The sequence below is a fragment of the Panthera uncia genome, chromosome E3 (assembly GCF_023721935.1).
Source record: "Panthera uncia isolate 11264 chromosome E3, Puncia_PCG_1.0, whole genome shotgun sequence".
Lineage (NCBI taxonomy): Eukaryota > Metazoa > Chordata > Mammalia > Carnivora > Felidae > Panthera > Panthera uncia.
Window position 1 is genome coordinate 24,070,309 of NC_064815.1, and position 21,045 is coordinate 24,091,353.

Here is a 21,045-nt window from a genome sequence, read left to right on the forward strand (position 1 = left end):
TGAACTAGCAAGAGTCGGCGCATCTCGCTTTTGCAGAGGTCATTGCGCTGGGAAAGAATTCAACCCGGACTTGAATTTCATCTAGCTCAAGCAAAGCTTGGATATGTAATGAGAATTAATTACAGTGGTAGTTTCTCAGACACAATTTAAAAGAACCTCAGAATTTTTGCAATGTATGCCCAGTACTTTTATATTTAAGCAATTTTTTGCTACTTTATCCCAGTGCTGAGATTGACAGAGCAGCTATGAAGTCATTTTCTGTTTTCGTCTCTTCTTATTTACAAGTGATAAAACCACTTTACTATGGGATAGACCCCAAGTAACTTGGGCTCCACCTCTTACTAGCTGTGTAACTTCGAGCAAGTTACTTAACCTCTTTAGTGTCTCAATTTTATCATCTGTAAAAGGGGAGGATATCACCTACGTCTTTAATGTTGTAAAGATTAGATGGAGAAATGTTGGTAAAATTCTTGGTTCACAATAATCTGTTTTGAGCACCTGTCTCCTATGTGTCTAGCATCATTGTGGCTAATTTGGTTTCTTCTCTCCTTGCCCATTTTGAACTTGGACCCTCCCTCCACCTCTCTGCCCCATAACTCCATTACTCTAAAAACATAAGTGCCCTTGACTAAATGAAAACCTTATTGTTTATTCTTATTTATTTTCTTCCAGTTTTTTGAGACCTTAATATTTATTCTCGAATGGCCTTACATTTTTTATTACAAAAGCTCCCAGTCCAAAGTCGCTTCAAGGTGAGATCCTGGGGGACAGGAACCCATATTAAGAGTCATCTGTCATATCCCACAAGGCCCTACATGAAGGAGAAGGGTGTCATTTATCATTAATGAAGTAAAAAGAGGGAAGACTTCCAGAAAGGCCGATGGCTGGGGCTCTTCCAGTATGAGGACCATCCATGGATCATCCCTGATACCAGACTTGATCCTCCTTACTCTACCCAGCCAGCATCCAGGGCCAGTCTTGGGCCATGTCCCAACTAGCAAAAACCCTTTCCCTTCTTTTGGGTTCTCTTGCACAAAGCCTGCCTTCCACCCAGGATCCAGAGATTGAAACCAATCCTAGAAAGTTCCATACCCTTGGCGAATGCCTCCCTGGCAAAGTTAGATGCCCAGCCTCTCCTGAGGTTGTCCTCATGAGCTTTGATACTGATTTGCTCCCTAACTTCTTCGACAGAGTGCATATCCCAGTCTTTACCAGTCCCTGTGGGTCCTGGGGGTGGAAGTCCCCCGAAGGCCCAACAGTTTCTCTGGGAACCTTTAATGTAGTGGTGGGGCCTGTGCATTGCATTTCAAACTGCTTGTGTTTAATCCTGGCCAAGCCACTTACTACTAGCTGTGTGACCTCAAGTGAATTGTGTCAACTGTCAGTTCTCTGTAAAACATGAATAATAGTCGTTGCGATAGTTTGCAGCATTCAGCTATTTTTTGTAACTTTTTTTTATAACGTTTTTTATTTATTTTTGAGAGACAGCACAAGTGGGGAAGGGGCAGAAAAAGAGGGAGACACAGAATCTGAAGCAGGCTCCAGGCTCAGAGCTGTCAGCACAGAGCCTGACGTGGGGCTTGAACCCTCGAACTGCAGCAAATCATGACCTGAGCCAAAGTCAGATGCTCAAGCGACTGAGCCACCTGGGCACCCCAGTATTCAGCTATTTTTAAGTTCTGAAATGTTGGTGTTTTGTTGGTGTGATATGGTTAACTTATGTAGGATAATCTGAATATGAGTAATTTTTAGGTTGAGATTAAGGTCAGTGATTTAAATAGTCAATTTCTGTGAAAAGGCGTACCGATACTCTAGAAATCTGTACAGTCCGCTCCTGTGTCAATCTCAGTGAGCATCTGTGTTGAGCCACTGCAAAGCTTCTGTTACAAGCATGTTACTGTAGGTCAGAGACTTTCCATACAAATGAATAGGAGTATGAGAAAAATTGAAATTGACTCATGGAATTCTCCCATCTATATATGATGAAAGTAAAGAAGAAAACAGAGTACTGAATATGCTTTGTTTATAACCAAAACTGTAGCTCGCTAGCACTAAAAACATGCAGACTTTCCCTGTCTCTCTACCCCTTTCTTGCTCCTACTCTGTGCTCTGTCTCTCTCTCTCTCTAAAATAAATAAACATTAAAAAAATTAAATGGGTGGCTGGGTGGCTCAGCCTGTTAAGTGTCTGACTTCAGCTCGGGTCATGATCTCCCGGTTCTGAGAGTTGGAGCCCCGCATCAGGCTCTGTGCTGACAGCTCAGAGCCTGGAACCTGCTTCAGATTCTGTGTCTCCCTCTCCCCTGCTTGTGCTCTCTCTCTCTCTCTCTCAAAAATAAATAAACATTAAAAAAGGGGGGGCACCTGGGTGGCTTGGTCGGTTGAGCGTTCCGACGTCAGCTCAGGTCACGATCTCACGGTTGGTGAGTTCCAGCCCCGCGTCGGGCTCTGTGCTGACAGCTCAGAGCCTGGAGCCTGCTTCGGATTCTGTGTCTCCCTCTCTCTCTGGCCTTCCCCTGCTCGCATTCTGTGCTGTGTCTTTCTCTAAAATAAACAAACATTTTAAAAAATGTACAAAATAAAAAAATAAAAATGTGCAGACTGCAAAATATCTCAAAAAACTGTTCAGAAAGATCTCAGATATATTAGAGAAGAGGTGGGAATGTTTGGGTAAGAAGGATGCTTCACCTCTGTCTCCTTGGTCTGGTCTGTTTGCCATGGAGCAGTCGTGGTGTTTTCCTCAAAAACCAAAATCAAGGCATGCCATGGTCTCTGCTCGGACCCTCTGTCCTCCAGAGTAGGAACCAGAGCCTTTCACTGTGACCTACTCACCTTCCGGCCCCTCCCTGCCTCTCCCATGGGTCTCGGCCCAGCCAAGGTGGGTGCGTGGCTCTGTATGTCTGATGCCCAGCCTTCGGGCCTTTCCACCTGCTGTCCCCCTGATACCCACAGGACGCCCACCTTCGCCTCCTTTAGGCTTCTGCTCAGAGAAGCCCTCCCTAACAGCTCTATTTGAAATAGCAGCAGCCCCCCCCCCCCCCACTTTTTTACCCCTCTGGCTCTTCTCTCACCTGAGTTATTAACTTACTGTTTTCTTATTTAAGGTCTGCCCATCCTGAGAGCACAAAGGGAGTTTGTTTTGCTTGCTGATAAAGTCTTTTTTTTTTAGTTTATTTATTTATTTTGAGAAATACTGCGCAAGTGGAGGAGGGGCAGAGAGACGGGGAGAGAGAACCCCAAGCAGGCCTCACACTGTCAGCGCAGAACCTGACACGGGGCTCTACCTCATGACTGCGAGATCATGACCTGAGTGGAAATCAAGAGTTGGATGCTCAACCAACTGAGCCACCGGGGTTCCCCTTAAGGCTGTAAATTTTGCCCTAAGTATTCCTGTAGGTGTATCCTCTCTGTTTTATCATATGGTGTTTTCGTATCTTCTTTGACCAGTCAATACTTAGAAAGGTATTTTCATGTTTGGAATGCATGGGGATTTGCTTATGTTCCGTCTTGCTGATTTCCCACTGTATTCTATTGTGGTCAGAGAATATGCTATGCACGATAGTGATTTTTGGTATTTATTAAGACTTGTTTGTGACTTAGCATGTGGTCAGTTTTTTGAAAATAGTCCGTGTGTATTCTCTATCTCATATGGAGTTTTATGAGGGTAGTTTATTTTTATTTATTTATTTATTTATTTTTAGATTTTTTTATTTTTCTAAGTCATCTCTACACCCAGCATGGGGCTCAGACCCACAACCCCAAGATCAAGAGTCACACACTCTTCTGGCAGAGCCAGCCAGGCGCCCCTGTGAGGGTGGTTTAAATCTTCCATGTCCACACTACTTCTTCCCTGCTTGCTCTAGCTCTCAACTGGTGGGAGAGGTATTTTAATGTATTTCATCACCATGATTGTGGATTTGTCAACGTGTGTTTGTAATTCTGTGAATGTTTGCCTTTTGTATTTGGAGACTGTTGTTATGTGCCTACAGGTTTAAATTCTTTTGTCTTGGTTAACTGATGCTTTTGAACATTATGTAGTGAGGCTCTGTGCCTACCAGTGTTTTGTTTTCTTCTGTTTTTGCCTAAAAGTCTGCTTGAATTGGTCCGTAGTCATGTTCTTTTGCCTCACATTTTAATTAATTAATTTATTTATTTGAGAGAGAGAGAGAAACTGGGCAGGGGAGAGAGAGAGGCAGAGGGAGAGAAGAATCTTAAGTAGGCTCTATACTCAGTATGGAGCCTGACACAAGCCTCAATCCCATGACCCTGGGATCATGACCTGAGCCAAAATCAAGAGCTGGCCGCTTAACCGACCGAGCCACCCAGGCACCTTGCCTCACATGTTTTCCCCTCATCTCCTGACATTTAGTCTTTTTGAATCTTTATGTTTTTAGGTGAGCCTCTTGTAAATAGCATATGGTCAAATATTATGAATAGTGTATAATCATATAACCCTTTAATTGCCAAGTTAGTCTATTTTCATTTATTGTGATTACAGACGTATTTGAATTATTTATGTCATCACATGGAAATTGGTTAGTATCTTTTATTCCTTCCCCCAACCTTTCTTATTATAATAATTCTATTTCAAAATTTTAGAAGTTGTCGATTTCTGGCATGCATCTTTGATTCAACAAAGCCAAAAATTAATCCCAAACAAAACAAGGACCTTGGAACCCTTCTTATTTTTTTTATTTTTTAAAGCTAGCTCTGTGCCCAGTGTGGTGCTCAAACTCACAACCCTGAGATCAAGAGTCATATGCTCTACTGCCTGAACCAGTCGGGCGCCCCTCTGCCATCAGTCTTATTATGGTCAGATAATCAGCCCTGGTAGTGCCACTGGTAGCTTTAAACTTCTTTTTTCCTTTTTGCTTTTGTTACGTGTGTTCACCGTGATGGTTTTGAAGTGAAGAATTACTCTTTTTTTTTTTTAATGTTTGTTTGTTTGTTTGTTTATTTATTTATTTATTTATTTATTTATTTATTTTGAGAGAGACAGAGACAGAACACGAGCAGGGGAGGGGCAGAAAGAGAGGGAGACACGGAATCCGAAACAAGCTCCAGGCTCTAAGCTATCAGCACAGAGCGCGAGGCAGGGCTTGAACCCACAAACTGTGAGATCATGACCTGAGCCGCTCATGTGAGACTGACTGAGCCACCCAGGTGCCCCGAAGACTTACTCTTTCTAAACACGGGTAGGGTTTATGCTTCTTGGGTCTTTAAACTTGTATCTTTTGTCAGTTCCGAAAATTGAGCAATCATTCTGTCTTTAAATATTGTCCTTCCCCCATTCTTTCTCTCTCTTTATTGGATCCTACTAGGCCTATGTTGACATTTGTTATTCTCTCTTCTATGCCTTCTAACTTCTCCTTTGTATTTCCTCTCATTTTGGTTTTCTGTGCATTCTGGGCACAGAGAATCTGTTCCTCAGACGTGTCTCCCAGCTTACTAGTTTTGATTTCAGCTACTTTAACCTGTTATACAGCTCATTTCCTTTTTTAAATTTTGTTTCATGGAGCGCATGTTTCATTTTTAGAAGTTCTACTTGAGGGGCGCCTGGGTGGCTCAGTCGGTTGAGCGTCCGACTTTGGTCCAGGTCATGATCTCACGGTTTGTGGGTTCGAGCCCCGCGTCGGGCTCTGTGCTGACAGCTCAGAGCCTAGAGCCTGCTTTGAATTCTGTGTCTCGCTCTCTCTCTGCCCCTTCCTACTCACACTCTGTCTCTCTCTGTCTCCCAAAAATAAACATTGAAAAAAAAATTTTTTTTTTAAATAATAAAAGTTCTACTTGATTCTTCTACACACCTGCCTCCCCACCATGAATGATGTCTTATTCTTTAGAGTTCTGATTCCTAACATTTTTCCCTTTAATCATTTGTTAAATCATTTTAATTGAATTATAACATACATCTGGAGAAATGTACTAATCATAGATGCATACCTCACCAAATTTCCAAAAGTGAACCAAGCCTTGGAACCAGCACTAGGGTCAGAACTCAGAACATTCTAGAATCCACGGAAGTCTCCCTCGTGCTCACGCCCAGTCTCTCCTTCCCTCCAAAGGCCAACACTTTTTATATTCTTTTTTTTTTCCTACAGGGGAAAACGCGATTGTAGTCAGCCACTACCACAAATTATGCAGTCGAGTTTCCCACATTTGGGGAAATCACAGAGGTCAGCACGTCCAGAGTGCAATGGATAAGCCTCACCCTGGGAAAACCACCTTCGTGATCATGGTATCTCCCCTGCCAGGTAAGTATATATATTCTCTCTTTTTTTTTTTTTTTTAATTTAATCTCTACACCCAACGTGGGGCTCGAGCTCTTGACCCTGAGATCAAGTTACATGCTCTTTTGCCTGAGCCAGCCAGCCTATATTCGTTTTTAAGACTCATTTGATGTCTTTTAGATTGTTGTCATCTTCTGTTTGTTGTGCTCTCTGAGTTTCAATCCAAATTGCGCCCCGCCCCCCCCTGCCCCGCCCCGGGATTTTGACATTTCTCAGAGTGAGCTTATCCTCACAGTGGCTGGTTCTTAATTATCCTTTCCTCCAGTAGAATCCATCACAGCCTGGGTAAAATGGAGTATGGCTTCAGAGCTTTTCCCCTTGGCTTATTCCCCAGGAGTATCACCACACCAGGCTCGGTATTTATGTCGGCGTTTGGCTTGAGACTTTCTGGACTGACCCAGCCCGGTAAACCACATGATGCTGGGCTGGGAGTTTGGGATTCTCTGGCTGAAACAGACAAGCTTGCTTGTCACCCACCTCCCTGTAGATGGACACATTTTCTCAGGTTCCCCCTTTCACTTTTCAGAGTTCTCAGGTCCACCTCTAGCCCTGGGTGTGCCCCAAGGATGGCTCCTGTCCCCACAAGGGCGCTAAGCATAAGCCCCTGCTGCTCACCCTTTCTTCACCCGGGGACAGAAGCCGGGTGAGCTCATTAGCTGTCATCTGCGGGGGACAGTGCCCTCTTGTTTCTGGCATCTGACGACTTCTCTTTCTTTTGTGCGAACTCAGCCATGCATTTGAGATCATTTCTGTTCTGTTTCATTGACCATTTTCAGGTGTTTGTGAGGAGAGAAATTTCAGATTATTATAGTATGCAAAATCAGAAACACTTGAAGATGTCAGTGAGCTGTTTGAGCACTTGAAAGGTAGCTCGTGCGGCCGTGTGGAACAGATTTTTAATTTTCATTTAATTTTATGTTTTTATTTTTTGAATGAAGAACAAATTTACATCCAAGTTAGTTAGCATGTAGTGCAATAATGATTTCGGGAGTAGATTCCAGCGATTCATCCCCTATGTGTAATGCCCAGTGCTCATCCCAACAAGCGTCCTCCCTAATGGCCCTTGCGCGTTCAGCCCATCCCCCGACCCCAAACCCTTGCAGCGACCCTCACTTTGTTCTCCATATTTAAGAGTCTCTTAGGTTTTGTCCCCTCCCTGTTCTTACATTATTTTTGCTTCCCTTCCCTTATGCTCATCTGTTTTGTATCTTAAACCCTACATATGTATGAAGTCATAGGATATTTGTCTTTCTCTGACTAATTTCGCTTAGCATAATACCCTCCAGTTCTATCCACATAGTTGCAAATGGCAAGATTTCATTCTTTTTGATCCCCGAGTAATACTCCATTGTATATATAGACCACATCTTCTTTATCCATTCATCCATCGATGGACATTTAGGCTCTTTCCATCCTTTGGATATTATCGATAACACTGCTATAAACATTGGGGTGCATGTGCCCCTTCAAAAAAGCACACCTGTATCTCTTGGGTAAATACCCAGTAGTGCAATTGCTCGGTCATAGGGTAGCTCTATTTTTAATTTTTTGAGGAACCTCCACACTGTTTTCCAGAGTGGCTGCACCAGTTGGCATTCCCACCAGCAGTGCGAAGGGGTTCCTCTTTCTCTGCATTCTTGCCAGCATCTGTCATTGTCTGAGTGGTTAATTTCAGCCATTCTGACTGGTGTGCGGTGGTTTAGTATGTTTTTTACGTATTTATTTTGAGAGAGAGAGAGGGAGTGTGGGAGGAGCATAGAGAGAGGGAGACAGAATCCTAAGCAGGCTCCACGTTGACAGCACAGAGCCCACTTGGGGCTCAGTCCCATGAACTGTGATATCGTGACCTGAGCTGAAATCAAGGCTCGGATGCTCAACTGACCAAGCCACCCAGACGCCCCTAATTTTCATTTAATTTTAATTAATTGGCACTGAAATTTAAATAGCCACAGGTAGCTTGTGGCTCCCACATTGGACAGTCTGGCCTTAGAAAGGAAGGAAGAACTCATCAAAGCCCCATGAGCTTGGCATGCTCGGGTCAGACTCACCCCAGGGTGTGGACCACGGGCGTTCCACAGCCCTGGTTCACGGCTCTGAGCACCCTGATGGAGGTCAAGTGGGAAGCTTGTGGGTTGGCCTAGATTCCATTCTGTGGATTTGGACCCACAAGTACTGGATGAATGGGCCAGTCTGCCCGGAGGACAGGCCCTAGGGGGTGCCCCGGGGTTCTGTATTAGGCCCCACCTATTTATCTGTTGAGGGCATGGCACAGAGTTGAGAAGGATTAGGAACACCTTGAGTGACAGTCATGACCAGGACCCTTGTGGTCTCTTCTGCCCCTTAAAACCGTGGCTTGCTATCTTCGCCACCGACCCCTATTCTGTCCTCAGCCCTTTCCTGACCCTCAGACTCTCCCTGGAGGGCCCCTCCCCTGGCAGGACTGCCCACCCCGGGGCCTCCGTTACAGCCTCACACATCTGGTGATTCCCCCGACGCCCAGCTTCTATACTCCCCACTCTTGACGTGCTTACTCTTCTGATACAAAAGTGTACATACGTATGTGTCCACGTTCACATAGATAAAACGTTTATGAAGGTAAACTTTATGTGCACAGTGGGCAAGATTCAAAATCCACCCATGAGTATACAGTGAGGTTTGTCTCCCCCACGCCCTGCCCTGGATTCCAAGCCACCAAATTCCCCTTCCCCAGGGCAACGGCTGTCCTTCAACACTGGGAACACCTTTCCTCAAGAGCCTTAGGGATTTCTGTGTGACCTGCCAAACAGCAAGTGCCTGGAGGGCAGGGCTAATCTTGTCCATTCTCTGCAGGCTCTCTGGGCACAGGAAGGCTGTGATGCTTGGGTCAACCACAGCCATCTGAGGACGAGGCTCCTGAGTAGTAACAGGGAGTATAATGGAGCCTTAGTGGGGATCCGTGAACCTCCGGCAGCATTGTGGGCCACAGTGCTCCTTGAAACTCCCCCCACTAGCTTCCCAGGGGCACCAGGCTGGAGACAGAGCTCATTCCTGGGACTGCTTCAGATTCTGTGTCTCCCTCTCTCTTTGCACCCCTCCTCCCCGCACTCTGTCTCTCTCAAAAATAAACATTAAAAAAATTAAAATGTTTTTATTTATTTTTGAGAGAGAGAGAGAGAGAGCACATGCAGGGGAGGGTCCGAGAGAGGGAGACAGAGAATCTCAAGCAGGCTCCATGCTGTCAGCGCAGAGCCTGACGCGGGACTCCAACTCACGCTGCGATCATGACCTGAGCCAAAATCAAGAGTCAGACACTAAACCAACTCGGCCACCCAGGCGCCCCTCTAAATTTGTTTTTCTAGCCACGAGCTGAGACCAAAGGGAAGGGAGGGTTTGAAGGGTGCTGAGGGATGGGGTCCTGAAGGGTACAAGACGAGGGTTGAGTCCATGCCAGGGAGAGACCTTCCGTACCCATTTCCAGTTTTCCTTTCTTGCACTGGAATTCTGCTCTCACAGCTCAAGCCTTGGGTAGAAGTCTTGGGGAGGTCCACATCTTGGGGGGTAAAGAGGATCAGAGAGCTGGAAAAAAATAGGGAGAGGGACAAGATTATGGGAAGGAGCAAGTCAGGCAAGTGGTGACGGACAAGGTTGAGCTGGAACCCCTCCCTGGGAGACCTCAGGGGCGTTTGGTGGGGGAGACACTGAACTTCCTGAGTCCCCGAGGCCCGGGATCTGATTGACTATTTGTATTGTAAAATCCAGGGAGCTTGGCGACCCTGGGGCCACAGGCATCATCACCACACTTGGTTGGAGGTTGGTTGGAGGTTGGTTGGAGGTCACCATCGGGTGCTGACCAGCCCCAGCCTGTCCCGGACACTGAGTCCTCCTACACTGCCAGGCACTCCCAAGTCCTTGCTCACCTCTGTGCCTTTGCATGTGCCGTTCCCTCTTCCCAGAATGTCTTTCCCTCTCGGTCCCCACTGCTCCCACATGCCCACCCACCAGACAACCACCCACTCCTTTTCTATGCTCACTGTGAATGCCGCCGCCTCCAGGGAGCCTCTCACAGCACGGATTCCTCAGCACAGTCTATTGGCGTGTCTGCCTTCCCCCACTGTGCCATGGGTCCTCCAGTACCAGGGCCACGTGGGGTTCGCTTCTACCCCGTCCACCTACCCTCCTGCAGGCAAATGGGTATGCAGCTCATGCTTGCTGAATAAATGAATTTTTTTTTAAAGCTAGTAGCATTACTTCTAGGTAAGTGAGACTTGGCTTTAAACTGTGCTGATGTGGGGGCGCCTGGGTGGCTCAGTCGGTTGGACGTCCGACTTCTGCTCAGGTCATGATCTCACGGCTCTTGAGTTCGAGCCCCGCATCCGGCTCTGTGCTGACAGCTCGGAGCCTGGAGCCTGCTTCCGATTCTGTGTCTCCTCTCTCTGACCCTCCCCTGTTCGCGCTCTGTCTCTCCTTCAAAAATAAATAAACATTAAAACAAAGTTTTTTAATAAAAATAAAAATAGACTGTGCTGATGTGGAATTTGTACTCGCCTGTGAAAGTTGTTCTGAGACGCAGTGAGCTCCGCCCCCCCGGAAGCAAATGTCACCCACCTTTAAAGGCAATGTAACAGACATCCACTGGTGTTACCCTGCCAGAATCGCAGTGTCTCTTGCACTCTCCCATTTGCCACTGTAAGCGAGAAAGGACACAGGATCCAGGCTCGGACAAGCATGGTACCCAGCCTCCTGGGGACAGCAGTCAATCCAGGCGGCTTGCACGTGACCCAGCAGGTCAATCAGTACCCTTCCTCGCCATTGATGCCTGAATGCAGGGAGGCAAAGCTTCCCTTCCTGGGGTTGCTAAGCTGGAACTCCTTTGTGAGCCACTGAATTTGATTTTTGTTTTGCCTTATTTTTCTTAAGCCAGTTTGAGTTGGTTTCCATCGCTAGAAACCACATAAGTTTGACTCAATAAAGGCCAAGTCGAGTAAAGTGCATGCTTCTGACTGGTCGGGGGGGGGGGGGGGCGGCGTATCAGCTCCGAGCAGTTTAGTTTTACAGGTAGAGAAATAAAATGCCACCTGTTCCCTGTGCGCTGAGAAGTCTGGAGACCACGTCCTGTGTGTAAAATGAGGAAGACCTGGGGATTTTTAGCCAGGAGAAGGGAAAACTCTGGAGGCTGCAGAGAGGCATGCTGGGAGGACTGGACTTGGGCAATAGCTGAAAGGTACAAGACAAGGGGTGACTGGACAGTGACAAAAGCTGTCTGAAAAAAGAGGCACTGCTGTGTTAGGTAGTGAGATCCCCATCACTGGTGGTATTCCAACAGAGACAGAGAAGGAATCAAGAGTACTGATGAGGCGGTTTTTACCTTGTTTATAACAACGGTCCACAATAGGGAAGTACACTCTTCCCAGCTGGGGGAAAACGTGGATGCTTTTTTTCCTTTTTTTTTTCTTCAGTCACTCAATGACTTAGGGAGTGCAGTTGACATATAGTGCATCTTTTTTTTTTTATTATTTTTTTTATTATTCTTTTTTTTTTTTAATTATTTAAAGTTTAATTATTTATTTTGAGAGAGGCAGAGAGAGCACAAGCAGGGGAGGGGTAGAGAGAATCCCAAGCAGCCTCCCGATATGGAGCTCGAACTCACAAACCATGAGATCATGACCTGAGCCAAAACCAAGAGTCAGATGCTTAACTGACTGAGCCACCCAGGCGTCCCTAGGGAATTTGATTCTTTGGACTGGCTCAAATACTAAGGGTGCCTCTATTGAGAACCACTGGGAGAAAAGATTAGATTAGCAGAGTAATTTTAGATTGTATTTTAGTGATGGAACAAACCTTCTACAGAACCCTAAGACACAACAATTCCACCTCTAGTATTTTTTTTTTAACGTTTGCTTATTTTTGAGCGAGAGAGAGAGAGAGTGTGTGCAAGGGAGGGACAGAGAGAATCCCAAGCAGGCTCTGTACTGTCAGCACAGAGCCCAACGTGGGGCTCAAACTCATGAACTGTGAGATCATGACCTGAGCCAGAATCAAGGGTCCGACGCTTAACCGACTGAGCCCCCAGACGCCCCCCCCACCTCTAATATTTAACATTCAGATACATTCATGTTTGTAGGAAATGGTATATGTACACAGTTATTTCAGCGAAAGAATTGGAAGCAATTTCAGTGTCTCTAAATTAGGGTTCATCATGGGGCGCCTGGGTGGCTCAGTCGGTTAAGCGTCTGACTTCAGCTCAGGTCATGATCTCGCGGTCTGTGGGTTCGAGCCCTGCATCGGGCTCTGTGCTGACAGCTCAGAGCCTGGAGCCTGTTTCCGATTCTGTGTCTCCCTCTTCCTCTGACCCTCCCTGTTCATGTTCTCTCTCTCTCTGTCTCAAAAATAAATAAATGTTAAAAAATAAAAAATAGAAAAATAATAAATTAGGGTTCATCCACACGCTGGTGTACTGTGCAGCCCTAAAATGGAATGGGGGATCCACTCTGAGCTAAGATTAATCAGAAATGCTTAACAGACTTTTGTTCATCGAAACACCTATACAAAGATCTTCCTTGACTTACTACAGGATTATGTCCTGATCAACCTGTTGTATGTTTTCCACTTAAAGTGGAAAACGCATGTAATGTATCTGACCTACATCATAGCTTAGCCTAGCGGACTTTAAACGTGCTCAGAACACTTACATTCGCCCATACTTGGACAAAAATCATCTAACACAAAGCCTGTTTTATAATAACGCATTGACTCCTGTGACATCCTGAACGCTGTTCAGACAGTGAGAAGCAGAATGCCTCCCTGGGCACAGGAGGGTTGACTGTACATCGGTCATTCACCCTCATGATTGCGTGGTTGATGGGAAGCTGCCACCTCCCCGTGTCATGAGAGAGGACCATCCTACACGTCGCTAGACCGGGAAAAGATCCAAGTTCTAAATTCCAAGTACCGCGTCTACTGAATGCACACTGCTCTCACACCATCATAAAATTGAAAAATCCCAAGTCGGGCCTGTCTGTAGAACATTCAAGGCAGCACTATTAGTTATCATGAAGCCTTGGAACCTGCCCAGATGCCCATCCACAGTAGAATGGATAAATGGTCGCGTATTCATTCAATGGAGTAGCTCACAGAAGAGAGGAGGAATCAGTTGCAACTATACAACACGGATGAATTTCACAGACGTAAAGGAGGGGAAAAGAAACTAGACACAGAAGACAAAATACCCTGAGTCCTGTCTATAGAAGTACAAAAGCAGGCAAAACTGTAATGTTAGAGGTCAGGATGGTGGTTGCACGGAGGGCAGCACAATGCTTTTCCCTTATGATATGAGCACTTTCATGTATGTATATTTTACTTAAAAAACAGTTGCAGAAATGGGATGAGAAAGCATCTCATCTATGGGAATGATGTCATCTCTGAGATTATGGGATGGAAAGAAGCAAGGGACCAGAGGAGTGTGTGTCCATGAAAAAGTGTGTGCTGGGGGGTACCTGGGCGTCTTAGTTGAGCATCTGACTCTTGGTTTTGGCTCAGGTCATGATCTCCTGGTTCATGAGTTCGAGCCCCCCATGGGGCTCTGTGCTGACAGGGTGGAGCCTGCTGGGGATTCTCTTTCTCTCTCTCCCTCTGCCCCTCCCATGCTCTCTCTCTCTCTCTCTCTCAAAATAAATAAACATTAAAAAAAAAGGGGGGGCACCTCAGTGGTTCAGTCAGTTAAGCATCTGACTCTTGACTTCAGCTCAGGTCATGATCTCAAGGTTCGTGGGTTTGAGCCCCGCATTGGGCTCTGTGCTGACAGAGCGGAGCCTGCTTGGGATTCTCCCTCTCTCTCTGCCCTTCCCCTGGTCTCTAAATAAACAAACAAACTAAAAAAAATTTTTTTTAATTAAGTCAGGTTGAGAAGGATTGGTGGCGGCCATGTTTCAGAGCAACAGAGAATAAAGAGACCCAACAGGAAGTAGCCATGGGGTACTTGGTTACTAATGTGGCCAACACAACACAACAGCTGTAAAATACTCTTCTGAGATTATTGAGGAAACTTAACTGTGAACTGGATATTAGATCATACTGGGAGTGATTGTTCATTTTCTTGAGTCTGATAATGGGATTGTGGTTTTGGAGAGGACGGGGTTTTAGGTGATGTATGTTGAAGTATTCAACGTGTTCAGGAAGTGAAATGTTATGATGCTTGGGAATCAGTTTTGAAAGGTTTCAGCAAATCCAGCCAACCATCCATATACACACGCGGGCAAATGTTAACAATCTTTGAATATAGATGGTGGGCATAGGGGCTCATGAACCCATTATTTCAACTTTTCTTAATATTTGAAGTTTATCGTAATAAAACGTTTGGGGGAAGTCTCAAAGATGGCCCACTGGGGCACAGTTTTATAGTCCTTGGACTCACTTTGTGTACAGCCATTTGTGAACTAAGGAGAACCAAAAGCCCAGCTGAAGTGCAGAAAGGCCCCGGGAAGGCCGGGGTGCTCGGGATTTCTGGGGTCCGTGTAGGTTTGCAGAAGCACTGGGGTGAGGCTGGAGAGGTGGCCTGAGTGGCATGAGGAAGGGCCTTGAGTGCCAGGTTAAGGAAGCTGATTTTGTCTAGGACTCGAGCAAGCCACCAAATGGCGTGAACAACGCTGGCATATCAGCTGGGAGCAGTGAGGGTGGTGATGAACTGGAAAGAGGAGCCTTAGCGTCAAGTGCCGAGGGGCAGGGCAGCCTGGTGGGGGTCTCTGATCATCAGGGGAGACGGGAGTCCCCTCTGAAGGGAACAGCTGCCCCCTGGAAACAGAAGAGAACTTCTCAAGAGCATCCATGGGCACCTGGGTGGCTCAGTCAGTTGAGCGTCTGACTCTTGATTTGGGCTCAGGTCATGATCTCCCGGTTCGGGAGCTCTAGTCCCACGTCGGGTTCTGTGCCGACAGACAGCTCGGAGCCTGGAGCTGCTTCGGATTCTGTGTCTCCCTCTCTCTCTGCCCCTCCCCCGCTCATGCTCGCTCACTCTCAAAAATAAATAAGCATTTTAAAGAATTTAAAAAAGAGCATCCAAAACCCTTTCTTTGCATGAGAAATCTGGTTTAGAGCGTTGACCCATTTAAAAACAGAAGCAAAACAGAACACTGTCGGAAGCAGACAAAGCAAGACTGAGGCCCTGATCGGGTTCAGGGGCCGCCATCCTCGGGGGAGTGGGGAGATGTGACAACCCAGAGGGCAGGGCGGTGGGGAGGCCTGACTGCAGAGGTGCCCAGGGGCGGACTCCATGCAGGAGACTTGGTGACTAACCAGATTCAGAAGGGGGAGGGCGGAGTCCAAAGCGCCTCCCAGGTATCCAGCGTGGGCAGCTGGTGAGTGAGGAAGGCACTCTGGAGGCGGAATCACAGAAGGAGGGCAGGATGCTGGGGAAGGGGTTGTCCGTGTCTGGGCTGGAGACTTGGACACAGGGAGCTGGAGGTCCCGGGGTGGGCAGCTCTGTTGGAGGAGGCTTAGTCTGAGAGTCTGAGGACAGATGGGGGAGGCAGGAGGGGCAGAAGAGACCACAGGGGTCCCGGTCGTGACTGTCACTCAAGGTGTTCCTAATCCTTCTCAACTCTGTGCCCCGCCCTCAACAGATAAATAGGTGGGGCCTAATACAGAACCCCGGGGCACCCCCTAGGGCCTGTCCTCCGGGCTGACTGGCCCATTCATCCAGCACTTGTGGGTCCACATCCACAGAATGGAATCTAGGCCAACCCACAAGCTTCCCACTTGACCTCCATCAAGGCGCTCAGAGCCGTGGACCGGGGCTGTGGAACGCCCGTGGTCCGCACACTGGGGTGAGTCTGCCCAGGCTATGGGGCCATAGGGAGCGACTCCTTCCTGTTTTAGGGGAAGGGAATATGACCTTTTATTGAGCAATTACAAGTCAGGGAGGAGCAGAGAGAGAGGGAGAGAGAATCCCAAGCAGGCTCCGTACTGTCAGGGCAGTGCAGAGCCCGATGTGGGGCTTGAACTCATGAACTGTGAGATCATGACCTGAGCTGAAGTTGGATGCTTAAGCGACTGAGCCACCCAGGCGCCCTTGTGGTGTTTTTAGATTACACAGCAATGATCTCCACCTCCACCCCGTTTCTGGCCCCAGCTCTACTTGGATTTTGCCATACTCCCTAGCAAGCTGTATCAGAATTTTGGCAGGACAAGAGGGGCTATGAAAGCTTGTTCTGAAAAACCTCTCCATATGTCTCTGATTTGGCAGGCTAAGATAACTGGAAAACCCTGCTCGTGAAATTCTCTGAAATGTTCCATAAAATTTTAAAATTTTATTTTAGATGCACAGCTGAGCCCCCATGGAAGAGAAATCCCAGGAGCCTAGGAACAAAGAGGGGACTAAATAGGGTAGATGACAGCCAGTGAGTTTGATGAGGGAGCATAACCGCAGGCTGAGAGCAAACTACAAGCTAGCACCCTGCCCCCCCCCCCACCTTCAAGGTGGTTCATGTAGGATATTCCTTGGACACTCCCTGGCTACCCCAAAACAGGAAAGGACAAAAAACAAATGGTTAAACTGATAAGAGTCTCCACCAGTTTACAAGAAAAAGGCAATCCCATCAATAGCCTAAAGTCCAGGAACTCCCTACTTATTGTCTTAAGAGGGAACGAAAACCTTAGCTGACAATAGCTAAGCCTGCAGTAATCTGTGAGTCTTTAGCCTGTGAAAATCTCTTTGGAAACTTCCCTTTTGACTTTACCCTCCCCAGCCCCGTAGTATATAAGGAGCCCCTCTTCACAACCCCAGTGCAGCTCTTTCTGCCTACAGGCCCTGTACCATGCTTTAATTTTTTCATTTTATTTTATTAATATATTTTTGAGAAAAAGAGAAAGACAGAGTGCAAGCTGGGGAGGGGCAGAGAAAGAGGTGGACACAGAATCCGAAACAGGCTCCAGGCTCTGAGCTGTCAGCACAGAGCCCAACGTGGGGCTCGACCTCACGAACCATGAGATCATGACCTGAGCCGAAGTTGGACGCTTAACCAACTGAGCCACCCAGGCGTCCCCCAGCTCCGTGCTTTAATAAAGTCACCTTTTTGCACCAAAGACGTCTTCAAGAGTTCTTTCTTGGCCGGCAGCTCCAAACCCCACCATCACCCCAAAACCTCATCCAGTTGATAATGTGTCTTCCCTTAGGTGTCAGTGAAGGTTGGTAGCCAGGAATGACAGGAGATGAGACCCTGGATTAGGGTTGCCAGAAAAAAATAATATAGGATGCCCATGTATGTATGTATGTATGTATGTATGTATGTATGTATATGAACAGACAGATATATGCATTTGTTTATATACATAAACAAATTTTTTTGGCTAAATATGGCAGCCCGGACCCACCTAAAATGGAAATTTTACCCAAGAGTCCTGTAAAGTTGACCCTTGAAAAGCCACTGTCCATTAAAGGACCAACTAGAGGTAATGTGTCTACCGGAGGGTGACACGCAAATTTGTCTGCCTCAGCCTGAGAATTCAAAGCCCCTGACCTAGTTTCACACTTGCGTGGGATTCCAGATCACTCCACAGGAATGGCTCAGTAATTTCTTACTCAGTAATTTCTTGCAAGCCAAGAAATCAACAGAAACAAAGATGCTCCTGAAGAAGAAGAAGAAGAAGAAGAAGAAGAAGAAGAAGAAGAAGAAGAAGAAGAAGAAGAAAAAAGTGAGAATGGGGTAGGGAGGAGCCCTAAAGGTATGCCCCCAGACTATAAGGGGTTCTTAAAACAAAAAGCAAACACAAATGATGAGTTTACAGTTAAGAAATGTCAGAGCCCTTGAGGAGATACATATTCCACAAGTAAGACTCAAAGGAGGCATCTTGGTGGCTCAGTTGGTTGAGTGTCTGACTCCTGATTTCGACTCAGGTGATGAGCTCCCAGTTTATAAGTTGAGTCCGGCAACGGGCTCTGTGATGACAATGCAGAGCCTGCTTGGGATTCTCTCTCTCCTCTTTCCCGCCCCTGCTCTCTCCCCCCGCCCCCCTCTCTCTCAAAATAAATGAATAAAAACTTAAAAAATAAGACTCAAAGGTACAGCAATTAGGATAACTGGAGCACCCCATCTTGAGATTATATAATAAAATGAAAGGGAGCATAAAATTCAATATATTGATTATGATTAAAGATGTAAAATAAAAAATCCAAACTATAAGAAAATAAACACCCTAAAACTCCGTGGAGGGGTGTCTGGCTGGCTCGGTTGATGGGCACATGACTCTTGGTCTCCGGGTTGTGAGCTCTAGACCCACGTTGGGTATAGAGATTACTTAAAAATAAAATCTTTATTAAAAAAAAATCCTTTGTATATGACAAAGAACCAAGTAGAGTTTCTAAAAATGAAAAATGTAGTAATTAAAACAAAGATCATAATAAAGCCCTCAAAACATGGATTGAACAGCCGACTGAACACCGTAGAAGAGAGGATCAGAGAACTGTAATACGAGATTTCAACAAGTACAGAGAGCTGAAATGATGAAAGAAGTATGAAAAAGAAGTTAGGAGGGGCACCTGGGTGGCTCAGTCGGTTAAGCGTCCAACTTCGGCTCAGGTCATGATTTCACGGTTCATGGGGTTGAGCCCCACATCGGGCTCTGTGCTGACAGCTCGGAGCCTGGAGCCTGCTTCGGATTCTGTGTCTCCCTCTCTCTCTCTGACCCTCCCCCATTCATGCTCTGTCTCTCTCTGACTCAAGACTAAATAAACACTAAAAAAAATTTTTTTAATTAAAAAAAAAAAAAAAAAGAAAAAGAAGTTAGAAGACACAGACAATAGAACCAGAATATTCAACATCTATCTAATAGAGTTTCCAGAAAGAGTATAGTTCAGAGAGATGAGGTAGAGGTAATAGCCCAAGATAGAATGGCTAAGGATTTGCTGGAATTGTTGAGCCATGATTCTCAAGAAATGAGGACCACTGTGAATCCTAAACAATGAAAAATAGGTCCATGTAGATTCCCACAGTAATAAAATTCAGAAAAAGGTATAAAAAAGCATTTTGTCTCTCCCAGATCCTTTCAGGAAGAATTGCTAATGATGTACTTCAGGAAGAAGAAACTTGTACTCATACAAAGGAGTGAGGAATGAGGGCAAGTGACGGAAGCAAGATCTTGGCAAAGGTCTTGGCTCAAAAAAGCAACGGTAAGAACGGGTAAAATTATCAAAAACAACCATTTCAGTACTCTGGAAGTTAACCAAAGGCAGACAGCAAATTGAAAGGCAATTCAACAAAACACTTGAGAGCCTCAGTAATAACAATGGCTTCTGTGACATTTTACTACCAGGTGACTCCCGTTTCCCTTCCCCCAACTCCAAAGGCCAGGACATGGTAGCCACGAGAATTGGCTGCCTTACTGCTGCTGGAGGGGCTGACCTGATTTCGGAGCTCTGCAAAAAAAAAATTCATAATTGAGAGGTGATGTTGAAAATAATATCAATTAGTGGCAAAGCATTGGGGGAACGCCAGTGTCATGGCCACCTAAGGCTTCAGTGCCATTTGGGACAAGCAAGCGACCAGCCAAAATTTTGAGAAGATCTGGGGCACAAGATAGCCATGGGGGACTTTGGGAAGCACCAGCGTATTCCTGGGGATCTAGAAGCACACACACACTAAGAGCTGCGTGTACATGTAGGAGGGGACTCAACCCTGGATCCCTGGCTGACCATGAGGGCCTATGAGGCAGAAAGTAAAATCCAAGTCAGACTTGTAGCCTGCCTGACTTTTGTGTTCCCCAGCCCACACTCTAAGGTCCAGTTGGCAAAGGGCAGAAAGAAGGCTCTCCTTCAAGGTATTTAAGGAAAACTTCTGACCAACTAATGACTGGCCACTAAGCTGTGCTGAGCCAGGAGTGGTCCCTAGGAAGGCTGGTTTAAAAACAAAAATAAGAACTAAAACAAGCAAGCAAACTGAACAGAGGCTTTGGTTGTCCCACACTGCGGGGAAGACAAAACATACAGAACTAGTCCAGGCAAGTCACCAAATGACCAACCAGACAATAGTGACGAAAGCCTGAAATACATTATCTAAAATGTCCCATCATGGGGCGCCTGGGTGGCTCAGTCGGTTGAGCCTCCGACTTCAGCTCAGGTCACGATCTCACGGTCCGTGAGTTCGAGCCCCGCGTCGGGCTCTGGGCTGACAGCTCGGAGCCTGGAGCCTGCTTCCGATTCTGTGTCTCCCTCTCTCTCTGCCCCTCCCCCGTTCATGCTGTGTCTCTCTCTGTCTCAAAAATAAATAAACGTTAAAAAAAAAAAAATTTAAACTGTCCCATCTTCGACAGAAAATTACAAGACAGATCTCATTTAATCCTCCCCACAGAGGAGTTTCTAGCTCACATTCGGGGAAAATAAGGCTCAGAGAGATAAAGTCACTTGCTCTAGATCATACAGCAAATACACGGCAGAGCTGACACACTAACTCTGTGTGAGTGATGTGCAGAGAAACAGGAGAATAGCCCAAACACAGGGAGAAAAGCAGTAACTAGGAACTTGAGTTGGAGGGGGGGCCCAGATGCTGGACTTAGTACTGACAAAGCAATGACAAATATGTTCAAAGAACTAAAGGAACACATAAAGGATGAAAGGAAAGTATGATAGTCACTCATCAAGTAGAAAATGTCAAAAGAGAGATACTGATTTTGGATGTTCTGTTGAGAACAACAGTGAGAAAAAAATTCTGTTGTTTTAAGCCATCAAGTTTTTGGCCATTTGTTACAGCAGCCGCCAGAAGCTAAGACACACAGACACTAAATGTAAAAACCGT

General features: G+C 46.2%; 1 non-coding gene across 1 annotated transcript; it reads right to left on the reverse strand.

Annotated features, from left to right (window-relative positions):
- Positions 1 to 6,094: 6,094 nt before the first annotated feature.
- On the reverse strand, positions 6,095 to 6,258 carry LOC125928668 (U1 spliceosomal RNA). Its single transcript, XR_007459728.1, has one exon. It is a non-coding gene; the product is annotated as a U1 spliceosomal RNA (small nuclear RNA).
- Between the last annotated feature and the right edge of the window lie 14,787 nt (positions 6,259 to 21,045).